This window comes from Saimiri boliviensis, chromosome X, assembly GCF_048565385.1.
Source record: "Saimiri boliviensis isolate mSaiBol1 chromosome X, mSaiBol1.pri, whole genome shotgun sequence".
Classification (NCBI taxonomy): Eukaryota; Metazoa; Chordata; class Mammalia; order Primates; family Cebidae; genus Saimiri; species Saimiri boliviensis.
The window spans coordinates 25,926,392-25,939,885 of record NC_133470.1 but is presented as its reverse complement, the minus strand read 5'-3'; the positions used below and the strand labels follow the sequence as shown (position 1 = coordinate 25,939,885).

The following is a 13,494-nucleotide window of genomic DNA, read 5'->3' as shown; positions in this document are numbered from 1 at the left end:
GGAAGGCTGAGGCAGGAGGATCACTTGAGACCGAGAGTTTGAGACCAGTCTGGGCAACACAGTGAGACCTTGTCTCTACGAAAAATTTTTAAAAATTACCTAGGTGTGGTGGCATGCACTTGTAGTCCTAGATACTTGAGAAGCTGAAATGTGAGGATTGCTTGAGCCCAGGATTTCAAGGCTGCAGTAAGTAAGCTATAATCACACCACGGAACTCCAGCCTGGGCAAGAGAGGGAGATGCCATCTCTAAGGAAGAGGCAGGAGGAAGAGGAGAATGTAGATTTAGACCTAGATGAGTTGGTAGATTTGCAGATGTAAAAATGAGGGAAATGGGGTGTCATATTTGTTTTCCTCAGTGAAGCAAAAAGAAGACAGAACTGTTGTGAGAGGGAGGTTTGAAGAGAGAGAAAAAGGTATGACATCAGTTTAGAGAATAAGAAAGGAAAATGAAATAGGATGCTTGGTGCTTGGAGAGGCTGAATCTCCTTTGAGAATACTTGTGGCTATGAATTTAAAATGAAATCAGTCAATAATATTTAGCTTTTGCATGCAGGCATTGAAATGGTTTGTTATAATCAAGCCTGTAAACCACAGTTTAAAGGATAGTTTTTCTGTCTCGATTTCCTTCAGTTCTGCTCTGATCTTAGTTATTTCTTGTTTTCTGCTAGCTTTTGAATTTGTTTGATCTTGCTTCTCTAGTTCTTTTAATTGTGATGTTAGGGTGTCGACGTTAGATCTTTGCTTGCTTCTCTTGTAAGTGTTTAGTGCTGTAACCCTTCAAAAAAAAAATCAATAAATCTAGGCACTGGTTTTCAGAAAATATCAACAAAATAGATAGACTGCTAGCCAGTCTAATAAAAAAGAAAAGAGAAAAGAATCAAATAGATGTAATAAAAAATGATAAAAGGGATATCACCACCGATCTCACAGAAATACAAACTACCATCCGAGATTACTACAAACACGTCTATCCAAATAAACCAGTAAATCAAGAAGAAACGGATAAATTCCTGGACACTTACACCCTCCCAAGACTAAACCAAGAAGAAGTTAAATCCCTGAATAGAGCACTAACAAGGTCTGAAATTGAGGCAGCAATTAATACCCTACCAAGCAAAAAAAGTCCAAGACCAGACGGGTTCACAGCCAAATTCTACCAAAGGTACAGAGAGGAGCTGCTACCATTCCTTCTGAAACTATTCCAAACAATACAAACTGAGGGAATTCTCCCTAACCCATTTTATGAGACCAACATCATCCTAATACCAAAACCTGGCAGAGACACAATAATAAAAGAAAATGTCAGGCCAATATCCCTGATGAATATGGATACAAAAAGACTCAATAAAATACTTGCAAACCAAATCCAGTAGCACATCAAAAAGTTTATCCACCACAATCAAGTTGGCTTCATTTCTGGGTTGCAAGGCTGGTTCAACGTACACAAATCAATAAATGTAATCCACCACATCAAAAGAAGCAAAGACAAAAACCACATGATTATCTGAATAGATGCAGAGAAGGCCTTTGACAAAATTCAACTACACTTTATGCTAAAAACTATCAATAAACTAGGTATCGATACAATATCTCTCAAAATAATAAGAGCTATTTATGACAAACCCACAGCCAATATCATACTGAATGGGCAAAAACTGTAAGCATTCCCTTTGAAAACTGGCACAAGACAAGGATGCCCTCTCTCACCACTCCTATTTAACATTGTATTGAAATTTCTGGCAAGGGCAATCAAGCAAGAAAAAGAAATGAAGGGTATTCATTTATGAAAAGAGGAAGTCAAATTGTCTCTATTTGCAGATGACATGATTGTATATTCAGAAGAGCCCATCATCTCAGCCCAAAATCTTTTTAAGCTGATATGCAACTTGGCAAAGTCTTAAGATACAAAATCAATGTGCAGAAATCACAGGCATTCCTATACACCAATAACAGACAGAGAGCCAAATCATGAGTGAACTTCCATTCAAAATTGCTACAAAAAGAATAAAATACCTAGGAATACAACTGACAAGGGATGTGAAGGACCTCTTCAAGGAGAACTACAAACCTCTGCTCAAAGAAATAAGAGAGGACACAAACAAATGAAAAAACATCCCATGCTCACGGTTAGGAAGAATCAATATTGTGAAAACGGCCATACTGCTAAAAGTAATTTATAGGTTCTTTGCTATATCCGTCAATCTAGCATTGATGTTCTTCACAAAACTGGCAAAAACCACCTTAAACTTCATATGGAATCAAAAAAGAGCCTGCATAGCCAAGAAAATCATAAGAAAAAAAAAAAAAAACCTGGAGGCATCACGCTACCTGACTTCACACTATACTACAAGGCTACAGTAATCAAAACAGCATGGTACTGATACCAAAACAGAGATATAGACCAATGGAACAGAACAGAGGTCTCAGAAGTAATGCCACACATCTACAACCACGTGACCTATGACAAACCTAACAAAAATAAGCAATGGGGAAATGATTCCCTATTTAATAAATGGTGCTGGGAAAACTAGCTAGCCATATGCAGAAAGCTGAAAACTGGATCCCTTCCTTACACCTTAAACAAAAATTAACTTCAGATGGAATAAAGATTTAAGCATAAGATCTAACACCATAAAAACCCTAGAAGAAAACCTAGGCAGTACCATTCAGGACATAGGCATGGGCAAGGACTTAATAACTAAAACACCAAAAGCAATGGCAACAAAAGCCAAAATAGATAATCGGGGATCCAATTAAACTCCAGAGCTTCTGTACAGCAAAAGAAACTATCAATAGAGTGAACTGGCAACCAACAGAATGGGAAAAATTTTGCAATCTACCCACCTGACAAAGGGCTAATATCCAGTATCTATAGAGAACTTAAACAAATTTACAAGGAAAAAAACAACCCCATCAAAAAGTGGCAAAGGATATCAACAGATACGTTTCAAAAGAAGACATTTATGTGGCCAAGAAACATGAAAAAACGCTCATCATCACTGATCATTAGAGAAATGTAAATCAAAACTACATTGAGATACCATCTCATGCCAGTTAGAATGGTGATCATTAAAGAATCAGGAGACAACAGATGCTGGAGAGGATGTGGAGAAATAGGAACACTTTGACACTGTTGCTGGGAGTGTAAATTAGTTGAACCATTGTGGAAGACAGTGTGGTGATTCCTCAAGGACCTAGAAATAGAAATTCCATTTGACCCAGCAATCCCATTAATGGTTATATACCCAAAGGATTATAAATCATTCCACTCTAAAGACACATGCACATGTATGTTCATTGTGGCACTGTTCACAATAGCTAAGACTTGGAACCAACTCAAATGCCCATCAGTGATAGATGGGATAAAGAAAATGTGACGCATATACACCATGGAATACTATGCAGCCATAAAAAAGGATGAGTTCATGTCCTTTGCAGGGACATGGATGAAACCGGAAACCATCATTCTCAGCAAACTGACACAAAAACAGAAAACCAAACACCACGTGTTCTCACTCATAAGTTAGAGCTGAACAATGAGAACACATGGACACAGGGAAGGGAATATCACATGCTGGGGCCTGTCACGGGTGATGGGGATAGGGGAGGGATAGCAGGTGTTGGGGGCATTGGGGAGGGATCGCATTAGGAGAAATACCTAATGTAGGTGACGGGGTCATAGATGCAGCAAACCACCAGGACACATGTATACCTATGTAACAAACCTGCACGTTCTGCACATGTACCCCAGAACTTATAATATATTTTTAAAAAGAATAATTTTAGGAGAAAAAAAAGTGATTTTTAATTAAACTATATAGGGTTCTTTTTTCCATGTGCTGACCATTTTTTAAATGACAAGGAATATGTAGTACAATATCAACAATCCTTATTAAGTACTCTTATTTTAAAAATTTGATATTTTTAGAAAATAGAACATCTAAAATATGCAATCGACTTTTTCTATTAGATAACTTGAGTCTCAAATAGCTTCTATAATTCTCAAAACAATGTGTTAGGTTTTTAGAAGTTTGATCTTCTAACAAAACAGAAAAAATCCCAGGGAGACAGACAGTTGAGAACAATACTCTTCAGTAGAACTTTCTGCAATGATAAAAATGTCTTTCTGTGCTTTTCAATATGAAGCTACTAAGCACATTTGGGGATTAGTACTTGAAATCTGGCTGTTGTGACTGGTGAACGAAATTTTCTATTTTGTTTAATTACAATGAACTTAAATTTAAGTAGCCACAGGTGGCTAATAGCTATAGAATCACCTATCCAAATCTTATTCATCACTAGGTATTTCTCAGTTATTTGTAAAGCAAATAATCGAACGCCTTAAATATCTGTAAAATAGATTTCCTTTGGTTCTTTAGTGGTTCTAAAACTTTTGTATGCTTAATAATTACTATACAGGGTTGCATATACAAAATCCACAAATATTGAAATAGGCAATTCATAAAATGTTTAAAGGTCATTTTAACTCCTGGCAATATTCACATGGTAAATTACAAATTAACCTTGAAGCCGGATTCTCCACTCTCTCACCCACTACAACAGTAAAAGTTGACATATGCTGAGAACTGACTTCAAAAATTAATATGGAAATATTTGGCAAAAATATGAATCAGGTAGGTAGTATGGTCATATATCACAAATGATTTAGTCCTTGAAACTATAAATACATACTTAATTTTATGCAATTATCTTCTCATTAGGGAATTTAAAATATTCATTCAACAGTATTAATTTGCTTTATCTTTGGTATTGAAATTAATATTTAAATATTAATGCTTCCTTCCAGCTACTAAGTGATATGGAAATTTTAGAATTCCATTACACTTAAAATACGATAAAAATTCTAGCATTAGGTGGACTCCTAAACTATATTTCTATATTTATATGAACATTACAAATATAATTTTGTTTCTTCACATGGATTGTGTTGTTTTTCAATTATGTAGATAGCAGAACGAAAAAAATACTTCCTTTCAACAGGTGATTTACTAAAAGTCAGAATGGCAGGCAGGTATAAACTATAACAACAATTGTTATGATAAGGAAAAGCCTAACTAATAACAGTATAAAGGAAATGAGAGAATGACACGGTCTTTAAAACATTCCACGTGCCTTTGAATCTTCCAATCTAAAAGTTATGTATTTCCCTCAGCTGAATATTTCAATGGTATAAATGAAGTTTACTTTGCTACTTATAGTTTCAGTTCTTCAGTGAAAATCCATGTATTTCCATCATGTACCTACTCCCTTGCCAGAGGATGTTTCACATGAGAGCCATATACATCTTTCCTTTTCAAATTTATAAGATCACTTTTCTTTTCCAGGATTCATGCTTGGACATGTATTCTTTGAAACTTTTCTAGAAAAGTTCCTTGTGTGGGCAAAGCACCAAAAAATTGTCTTTATCAATCTGGCAGTGCAGATCCTCTGGGTACTTCTGAGAAAACTTCATGAGACTCATAATGCCCTATGCCATTCAGCATCTGTAGATAGAATAAAACTGATTCGTATGTACTTGTATTCACATATTCTCTATCAAATGTGTTCATGGTATTATGATGACTGATACTCAAATCATTTTTAAGTGGTACTGAATTGTTTTCTTTATGGATGCTCATTAAGGAGTATTAAAATTTAAGCTATTATTGCATGCAACCATTTAAAAATTATTACTAAAATATTCCTTATGTTTGAAAAAAAAATTGGCAAACCAGATGATAAACCACAGATTGCTTCTTAAATCTTGGCATAACAAATAGGATTAATTCCATCATGTAGTCTAACTCCATTTTACTAGAATTTTAAAGCAAACAGTAATTCTTTTTACTATTGTTTGTTTGTTTGTTTTCCATTAGAGTCTTTGGCATTTATCAACACTTTCAGATGTTCCTATCAAGACAGGTTTCATTAGAGGCTCTTTTTAGCGAGGGAACTACAAATTGAAGTCTTGTATATACGAGCCACTGAAAGAAGATACCTTGTCTACCTAGTGATCTAACCCCAAAATCCACAATAGAAACAGTACCATATGAGATTTAAGTTTCAAACATTAAAGTCTTATTTTTAATAAGTAATTTTAAAAATTCTTATTACATGCTTTTAAGATGACAAGAACCAATATTTTTCAATGTAACTTTGAAGTAGTTCCAATATTTAATGCGAATACATCATTATAGAATTGTAATTCAAACATGTTTTAAGCTTTTCCCTCACATATTATGAAAAAATTTCAAACATACAGAGAAGTTGGAAAAAGTTTACAGTGAACACTCATATACCCACCATCGAGATTCAATAATAAATTGTATTATATTTGCTTTATAACATACACACATATCTATTCATCCTTTTATCCAAATATTGCTCCATTTTATTTCAGTGTAAGTTGCAGACAAGTACTCTTCACCCTTAAAACACTTCAGCAGGCATATCATTAACTAGAGTTCAACATTCATGCTCTCTTAATGCAAACTTCATATATAAAAAAATGTACGGGCGGGCGCGGTGGCTCAAGCCTGTAATCCCAGCACTTTGGGAGGCTGAGGCGGGTGGATCACGAGGTCAACAGATCGAGACCATCCTGGTCAACATGGTGAAACCCCGTCTCTACTAAAAATACAAAAAATTAGCTGGGCATGGTGGCGCGTGCCTGTAATCCCAGCTACTCAGGAGGCTGAGGCAGGAGAATTGCCTGAACCCAGGAGGCGGAGGTTGCGGTGAGCCAAGATCACGCCATTGCACTCCAGCCTGGGTAACAAGAGCGAAACTCCGTCTCAAAAAAAAAAAAAAAAAAAAAAAAAAAAAAAAAAAAAAATTTTACAAATCTTAGGTGTGCCATTCCATGAGCTTTGACAATCAAATGTGATCCTTATTCATTGGCATTTAAGTGACATATAAATTGAAATCAAAGTTTAAAATAAATCATATATTTTCAATCTGTTACTTCTACTGTTGGGGTAATCCAAATGTTTCCAAAGAAAGTAAAATTAAATTTACTTATTCCCAAGTATTTAATTTAACAGATTTACAGGTCACACCATGGAATACTTAACAAATATATAATAACCAAAAGAATCACTCTCAGTAATTATATTTTTCAAATGTCATGAATTTACATCTCAACAAAACACACTGGAATAAACTTTCCAAGTACCAATTTTAGGGTTAATCCACAATGTAGTCCCCTTATATAAGTAGTAATGTCAATTTTGTCATTCAAGAAAAGATTTTAATTAATTCTTTGATAACTGTCTTCTTTGTGTTTCCAGCTTTTAAGAACTGATTCAGTTGACAGTGTTACTAAGGTTTTAGGGTGCAAAGGGCCAAGATGGCTTTAAACACTCAATTCCTAGCCAAACTACTTATTTTTAAAAATGTCAAAGAAATATAAAAAAGATGACCCTGTTCTGAAATAAATCAAGAGAGAATTTAAACCTGTCAAAAGCACAGGATTTTGATATTGAAAATAGTGACAACTATTTTTAATTTCAGCAACAAAAGACTTTATGTGAGTCCTTGCTTTTAACTTTCAGCATTGCCAGCAGTATTTGCTATGTTGATGATGGAATCTTGAAGTGGAAATTCTACAGGAAAGGCTTATTTTGCTTCTTTTTCAGAAGGAATGCATACAAGAATTTCACGTTGCAGGACGACATTACCCAACAATCATTCACTTTGTTCCAGTTGGAAACTTTTGACCACTTCGCTAATAAAATTTGGCATTAGCCTTTTAAAAAGTATAAATTACATTATTGCTTTGGATTCTTGTGCATTCTACCAGAATAGAATGAAACTTGACAACCTGATTTCAAACTACTGTATAAGAAACTGAGATAGTTTCTTGATTTCAAACTACAGTACAAGAAACTGATGGGCATGTAAGTTTCTAAACACTATACCTCCTTGGGCAAGACCACGATGATTTCCCAATCTCACGTGACCTCTGAAAGTGAGTTTTTCATCTTTTGCAATTCTAGAAAGCTATTTGGACCCCATATCTTTAAAGCAGCAAACATACAGATAACATACATAAGACTTTTACAGTTTTGCCTCTAAGTTAAATATGTACAGAATAGATGCCACGTACACAGTATTGTGGTAAGCATGAAATGGGATATAAAAATATTACATGGCCATATTTTAGATAAGGTCAAATGAACACATAAAAATACAAGGAAGTACATGCAAATGTAAATTTTGAAGCATAAAGGAATGAGTGTTAAAAGGCTTTCACATAGTATTCAGAGATTTTTACAATGTGTTTATACACAGGTAGTAATTGAAACAACACAATTTATATCTAATGAAATTTTAAAGACAGAAATAAACAATTTATATTTGAAAGTTCATATTCATTTAAAATAATGAATCTTAATTAAGTAGTTTTTTAAAATTCCTTTAACACAAGGTGGATTAAGACCATTTTCCTTTTCTTAAACTATACATATCCTGGGCTATTACTGCTCTCCTCACAAAAGTGCTATATTTCACTAACCATTGCATTTTTTTTTTATTTTTCAGGTTTATTTTAGTTATTATTTTAGAGACAGGGTCTCACTCTATCATCCACAATAGAGGGCTGTGGCTCATTGTAACCTCAAACTCCTGGGCTCAAGTGATCCTACTGCTTCAGCCTCCCAAGTAGCACCAAGTAGCATGCTTGTTCAACAAATCACCCTTTTTTTTCCCCATTTTAACATTTTGAAAATTGGGTTGCATCTTAAAATTAGTGTGCCATCTAATGTAATGGCTATTTCCTTCAAAACTGTGAATTAAGTGGTAATACAATCAAATTAAGGAACTATGAATGTTTACATTTAGCCTTTTTAATTTAAAGTGCCACCATGTATAGCTTTTTTTTTTCTTTTAAAGATGGGGTCTCACATTGTTTCCCAGGCTGGTCTCAAACTTCTGGGCTCAAGCAACCCTTCTACCTCACCCTCCCAAAATGCTGGGTGTTTAAAAAAAAGAAGAAGAAAACAATTTTAAATTAAAAGAAATAAATAAAACATCTATTTAAATGAAAAAAAAATTAAAGCTGGGTAATGACTACATATAGCTTCATTATACCTTCCCTCTAAGTTTGTTTGGTTTGAAATTTGCCATTACATTCTTGACCACTTGTGAGACAGAAGTAATAAAAGGCAGTTACAGGAGAATAGAAAATTCCAGGGAGCAGTTTCACATGACTAGCAAAAGGAAACTTGAAATAGTTGTATAAGCTAGGGACTGATAGGAACCTGAAAAACTAGGTTGTGGGCCGAGCTGGCTAAGACCGACTAGATCCAAAATGGTTCTGAAGTTGACCTAGGTTATACCTAGAAATTTTTATATGCTTATTAACATAATAAAGACACACCCACCACTGCCATGACAGTTCCAGGATCTCTGATATTTTGTAAAAATGGGTGGCACCACCATTCTGAGAAATCTCCATCTCTTTCCAGGAATCTTCATGGATTGGTTAAAGAAACCCATAAAGGTAAAAACCCCAAACTCCATTGGGCAACTTTCCCTCAAGTACGTCTGCACTGCCCTTTCTTGAGTGTGTACATTTTACTTTTCAATAAATCTGTGTACATTCACTATTTTCTGATTTATCTTTGAATTCCTTCTTGCAGTAGTGTCAAGAGTCTAAACACAGGCTTGGTTCCTGGTCCCACTCGCATTTTGGGACCTTCCCTGGCCTACCACTTGAACCATGAAAGTGGGGGAAAAAAATTGAAGACAGAAAAGAAAAAGCAACTCCTTGATTTTTTCTTAGTCATGGACCATTACATTAAAACTAAGGCAAGTTTCCCCCACAGAACATCAATTCACAAGACCATAAAATACAATCTGAAAAGTACAAGGGCTGTTCACTCCAAACCAAGCTTTTTACCTTGGGAAAACTATTAACATGTATTAGTTATGCCCAGTTTGATACATTGGTTAGTGACTAAAATGCCTACAGGTTCCTCACAAATCAGTTATCTCTTTCCAGCAGTGCCATTGGTGTTTCTTTATTTTTTGGCTTTATGAAGTTGACAAAACGTATTAAATGGAAAGAAATAAACCCACAGTGTGAATCCAAATAAGCTGCTGGCAGAACACTTTGCCAAGGTAGGCAGGATAATGCTTTCTTGACTTGAAATCCTCACTTTCTCTTTCCCCTAACCTGCTTTTTTGTAGTTTGAATCTAGTCTAGGCTTATTCCTAAGGCAGATGGTTTCTTTCAGCTAGCTGGCCACAGCAAGGTAGTCTTTAGTGACAGATGTGGGGTAGAAGGAAAGAGGGCGGAGAGAGAGAGAGAGAGAGAGAGAGAGAGAGAGAGAGAGAGACAGACAGAGAGAGAGACACAGAGAGAGACACAGAGAGAGAAAAGAGAAAATGTGACTTCCACCAGAAGGGCATGTAACACCCAGTAATTTGAAAATTTTTTGAATTTAACTTTGCAATAGCATGGAACTAAAATGCCTTCACATAGAATATTTGGAGATGCTTGCTCTAACAACCACCCTTTCTTTTTCCATTTTAACATTTGGAAAATTGGATACATCTTAAAATTAATGTGCCATCTAATGTAATGGCTATTTCCTTCAAAACCATGAATTAAGTGGTAATACAATCAAATTAAAGAACTATGAGTGTTCACATTTAGTCTTTAAAATTACCATTTGTCCCAATTCCACAGACTAGAAACTAGAGTTCCACTCCTGTTTTGTTTTTTTTAACTCATGTTTCTAGATGAATACACAGAATCTTTATTTGTTTAAGAAGGAAGTTTTCTGCTCTTCTCTTCACGTTCTAATCTCAATCCCACCCTCAAGTAGGCCCCTTCAGTCCCACTCCTCCTCCATCTTCTTATCTGGCCCAATAAAAAGGTAGTATCCTATTTTTCATTGATCATAATTATACATGCAAGGAGCTAAAATGTATTACGGGGCGGGGTTAGCTTCTCTCAAGATAAGAACCAAGTCAGGGGACTTCTATTCCTCAAAGAGGCACAGATAGTATCTCTGTGTGCATGAAAATTGCCTATTCTTTGTTCGTGTTTTATCATCAGCCATTCCTGGCTCATTTGTCTTCAATTAATGAGCAGACAGCAGAAGGCCTTATTTTAGGTTCAGGCCTAGCAGTTTGCTCTTTATGCAGCTATTGTTGACAGAGGGTCTTGTATTCTACTACATACTGGATGACTGCCAGACACTAATAAATCAAGTACTTTGGTCACCATTTAGCTATCAACTCTTTGCATACAACTTTTGAAAAAGGATGAATGACTCTTAGCCTGGAACCACAACACCCCAAAACTACAAAAGCTGCAAACCTACGAAGACTATTTTTTTTTTCCTGCTGCTGCTGCTGATGCTACCAGAAGAAGAAAAGATTTTTCAGACATTTATAGCTCTAGGTGGGAAAAATAGTACTTTTCAGGCTGAATTATGTCTGAAAGACAATAGCGTTACTTCCTTATTAGGAACAACTCTGCTGCAAACACCCACATCGTTGAAATTGTCATCATTGGGGCAACCGAGGAAGATTCAGAGCAGCAATATAGGTCAAATGACACATTCAAACCAACACTCAACTAAAAAGCAAAAAGCCAGTTTTACAGCTTAACAGAGTGCCGTATTTTAATCTAATTTAAGCACGATTTAAAATATAGGTGTTGAGGAAGCTGTTGAGGTTTTCCAAGACAAGAGCTTATCACATAATGGTTTTGTAAAAAGGCTGATTCAGAAAAAAATGATATAACTGTTACTGAATGCACAAAAGAAAAGAAGGCAAAAGAATTATCTCATGTTGTACATCGTATCCGCCAGAAAGATCAGACATGAGAATTAAATGAACTTTGAGCTGTTTTCTCTTCACATTTTAAGACTGGATAATGAAATGTATTGCCTGCCAGTCCGTAATACAATCAGACAAATTCAAATTATTCATGCAAATACATAAAGCTAACCTAGCAAAAGGTAACTACACTTAAACTTAATATGTTATCTTGAATCTGAAATCTAACACGTATTCTTAATCCTAGTATATCATATGATCACATAGATTTTACACTTTATGAATATAATTTTTATTGTAGACTTTTTAAGCACATTCGTTAGCTATAGCATTCATTTGTTATTTGCATTATTTATTCATCACTTAAAGAATTTATGAATGTATATGTGTCAGACACTGGTCTAACCATTTTTCAGAGATGGCTTTATATAACCAACAACTTCATAAAGTGGGTGTTATTATGCCTCTTTCCAGATTAAAAAAACTGAGTTTTAGAAGGGATAAGTACCTTACTCAAGTACAAATGGCTGCTAAGTGGCAGAACTAGAACTAGAATTCAAACACAGGTTTGATTCCAAAGCTCACTCTTTTAAAAAATTCCTCTATAAATTTTCAGTTCTATTTTTGTTTCTGAATACATTTTAATGGTAACTATAATCCAGCACATAACATAAGCATCTTTTTGAGGAGATGATGTTAATTTTATGGGCGAAGAGGCATTTTCGGAGATATAATAAATGTCTTTAATTGCACATTTATAAACTACAACCACAAAGAGAAATTGCTTGTCCCATGCTCATGCAAAGAGCAGAGTAGCATTAAGTGAACAGATCACAGTCAGATATATTATGCTTTATGAAATAAGTTAATAAGGGTTGAAAAACTGTATGCTTGATGAAATAAATTTCCTAAGGGCAACACACATTACCAGCTGTTCAAGTACTGTTCACTTCCCTGTAGGCAAGTATATCACTCCCTCAGTTATTGAACACATGTGGTGTTTCCGTAATTTTCATCTCATTTACACCAAGAAAGAGTAAATAAGTATTTCTGGGCTTCAGCAAGAACAGCCTTTCACCTCATAGACATTCTTGTCTCCTATTCACTCACCACTTAATAGCAAGTTACTTTCCTAAAAATAAAAATTAGAAACAATGTTAATTTCCTGCTAAAAAATCTTTTAGTGGCTTCTCATTGCATTCTCAGGCTTCAAGAAGCTGAAACCCCCTACAAGATTTTTCACGATCGACAACCTATGTTCTCCAGCACTTTGCCAGATCAAACTCTTCATCCAAGGTAGGCTTCCCTCTGCTGCGTTTCCAGGTCAGGGCTTTCAGTCAGGCCTTTCTCTTTACCAGGAATGCTTCATCGTTAGTTTTCACATACCAAACAGCTATTTAGCATCAAGTCTCACTTCTAAAGTTCATAGACATTTCCTTGATCTATCCATAAGATTAATCACTTCTGTTTTCACTTGCATGGCATCCTGTCCTTTGCCTTCCCAGAGCCTATCTGAACTGCAACTGGCAGAGATGTTATCAGTCCTTCAGCTAGTTGAAAAAGATGCTCCAAAAGAGAAACACATACTTTAATGTCCTAGCCCTGTGAAGTATCTTGAAGAAACTAAACTTGCATGGGGGTACTGACCTTTTAAAATCAAATTCCCAAAGTGTTATTGGTGGCATCCGTTTCAGATAAAA

At 35.3% G+C, this 13,494-nt stretch overlaps 1 protein-coding gene and 1 non-coding gene across 2 annotated transcripts in view; both read right to left on the bottom strand.

Moving 5' to 3' along the window:
- The window catches only part of IL1RAPL1 (interleukin 1 receptor accessory protein like 1), a 1,349,174-nt gene that overhangs the window by 983,803 nt on the left and 351,877 nt on the right, over window positions 1–13,494 (bottom strand). The window lies entirely within an intron of this gene.
- Window positions 5,870–5,937, bottom strand: LOC120366692 (small nucleolar RNA SNORD74). Its single transcript, XR_005581272.1, has one exon. It is a non-coding gene; the product is annotated as a small nucleolar RNA SNORD74 (small nucleolar RNA).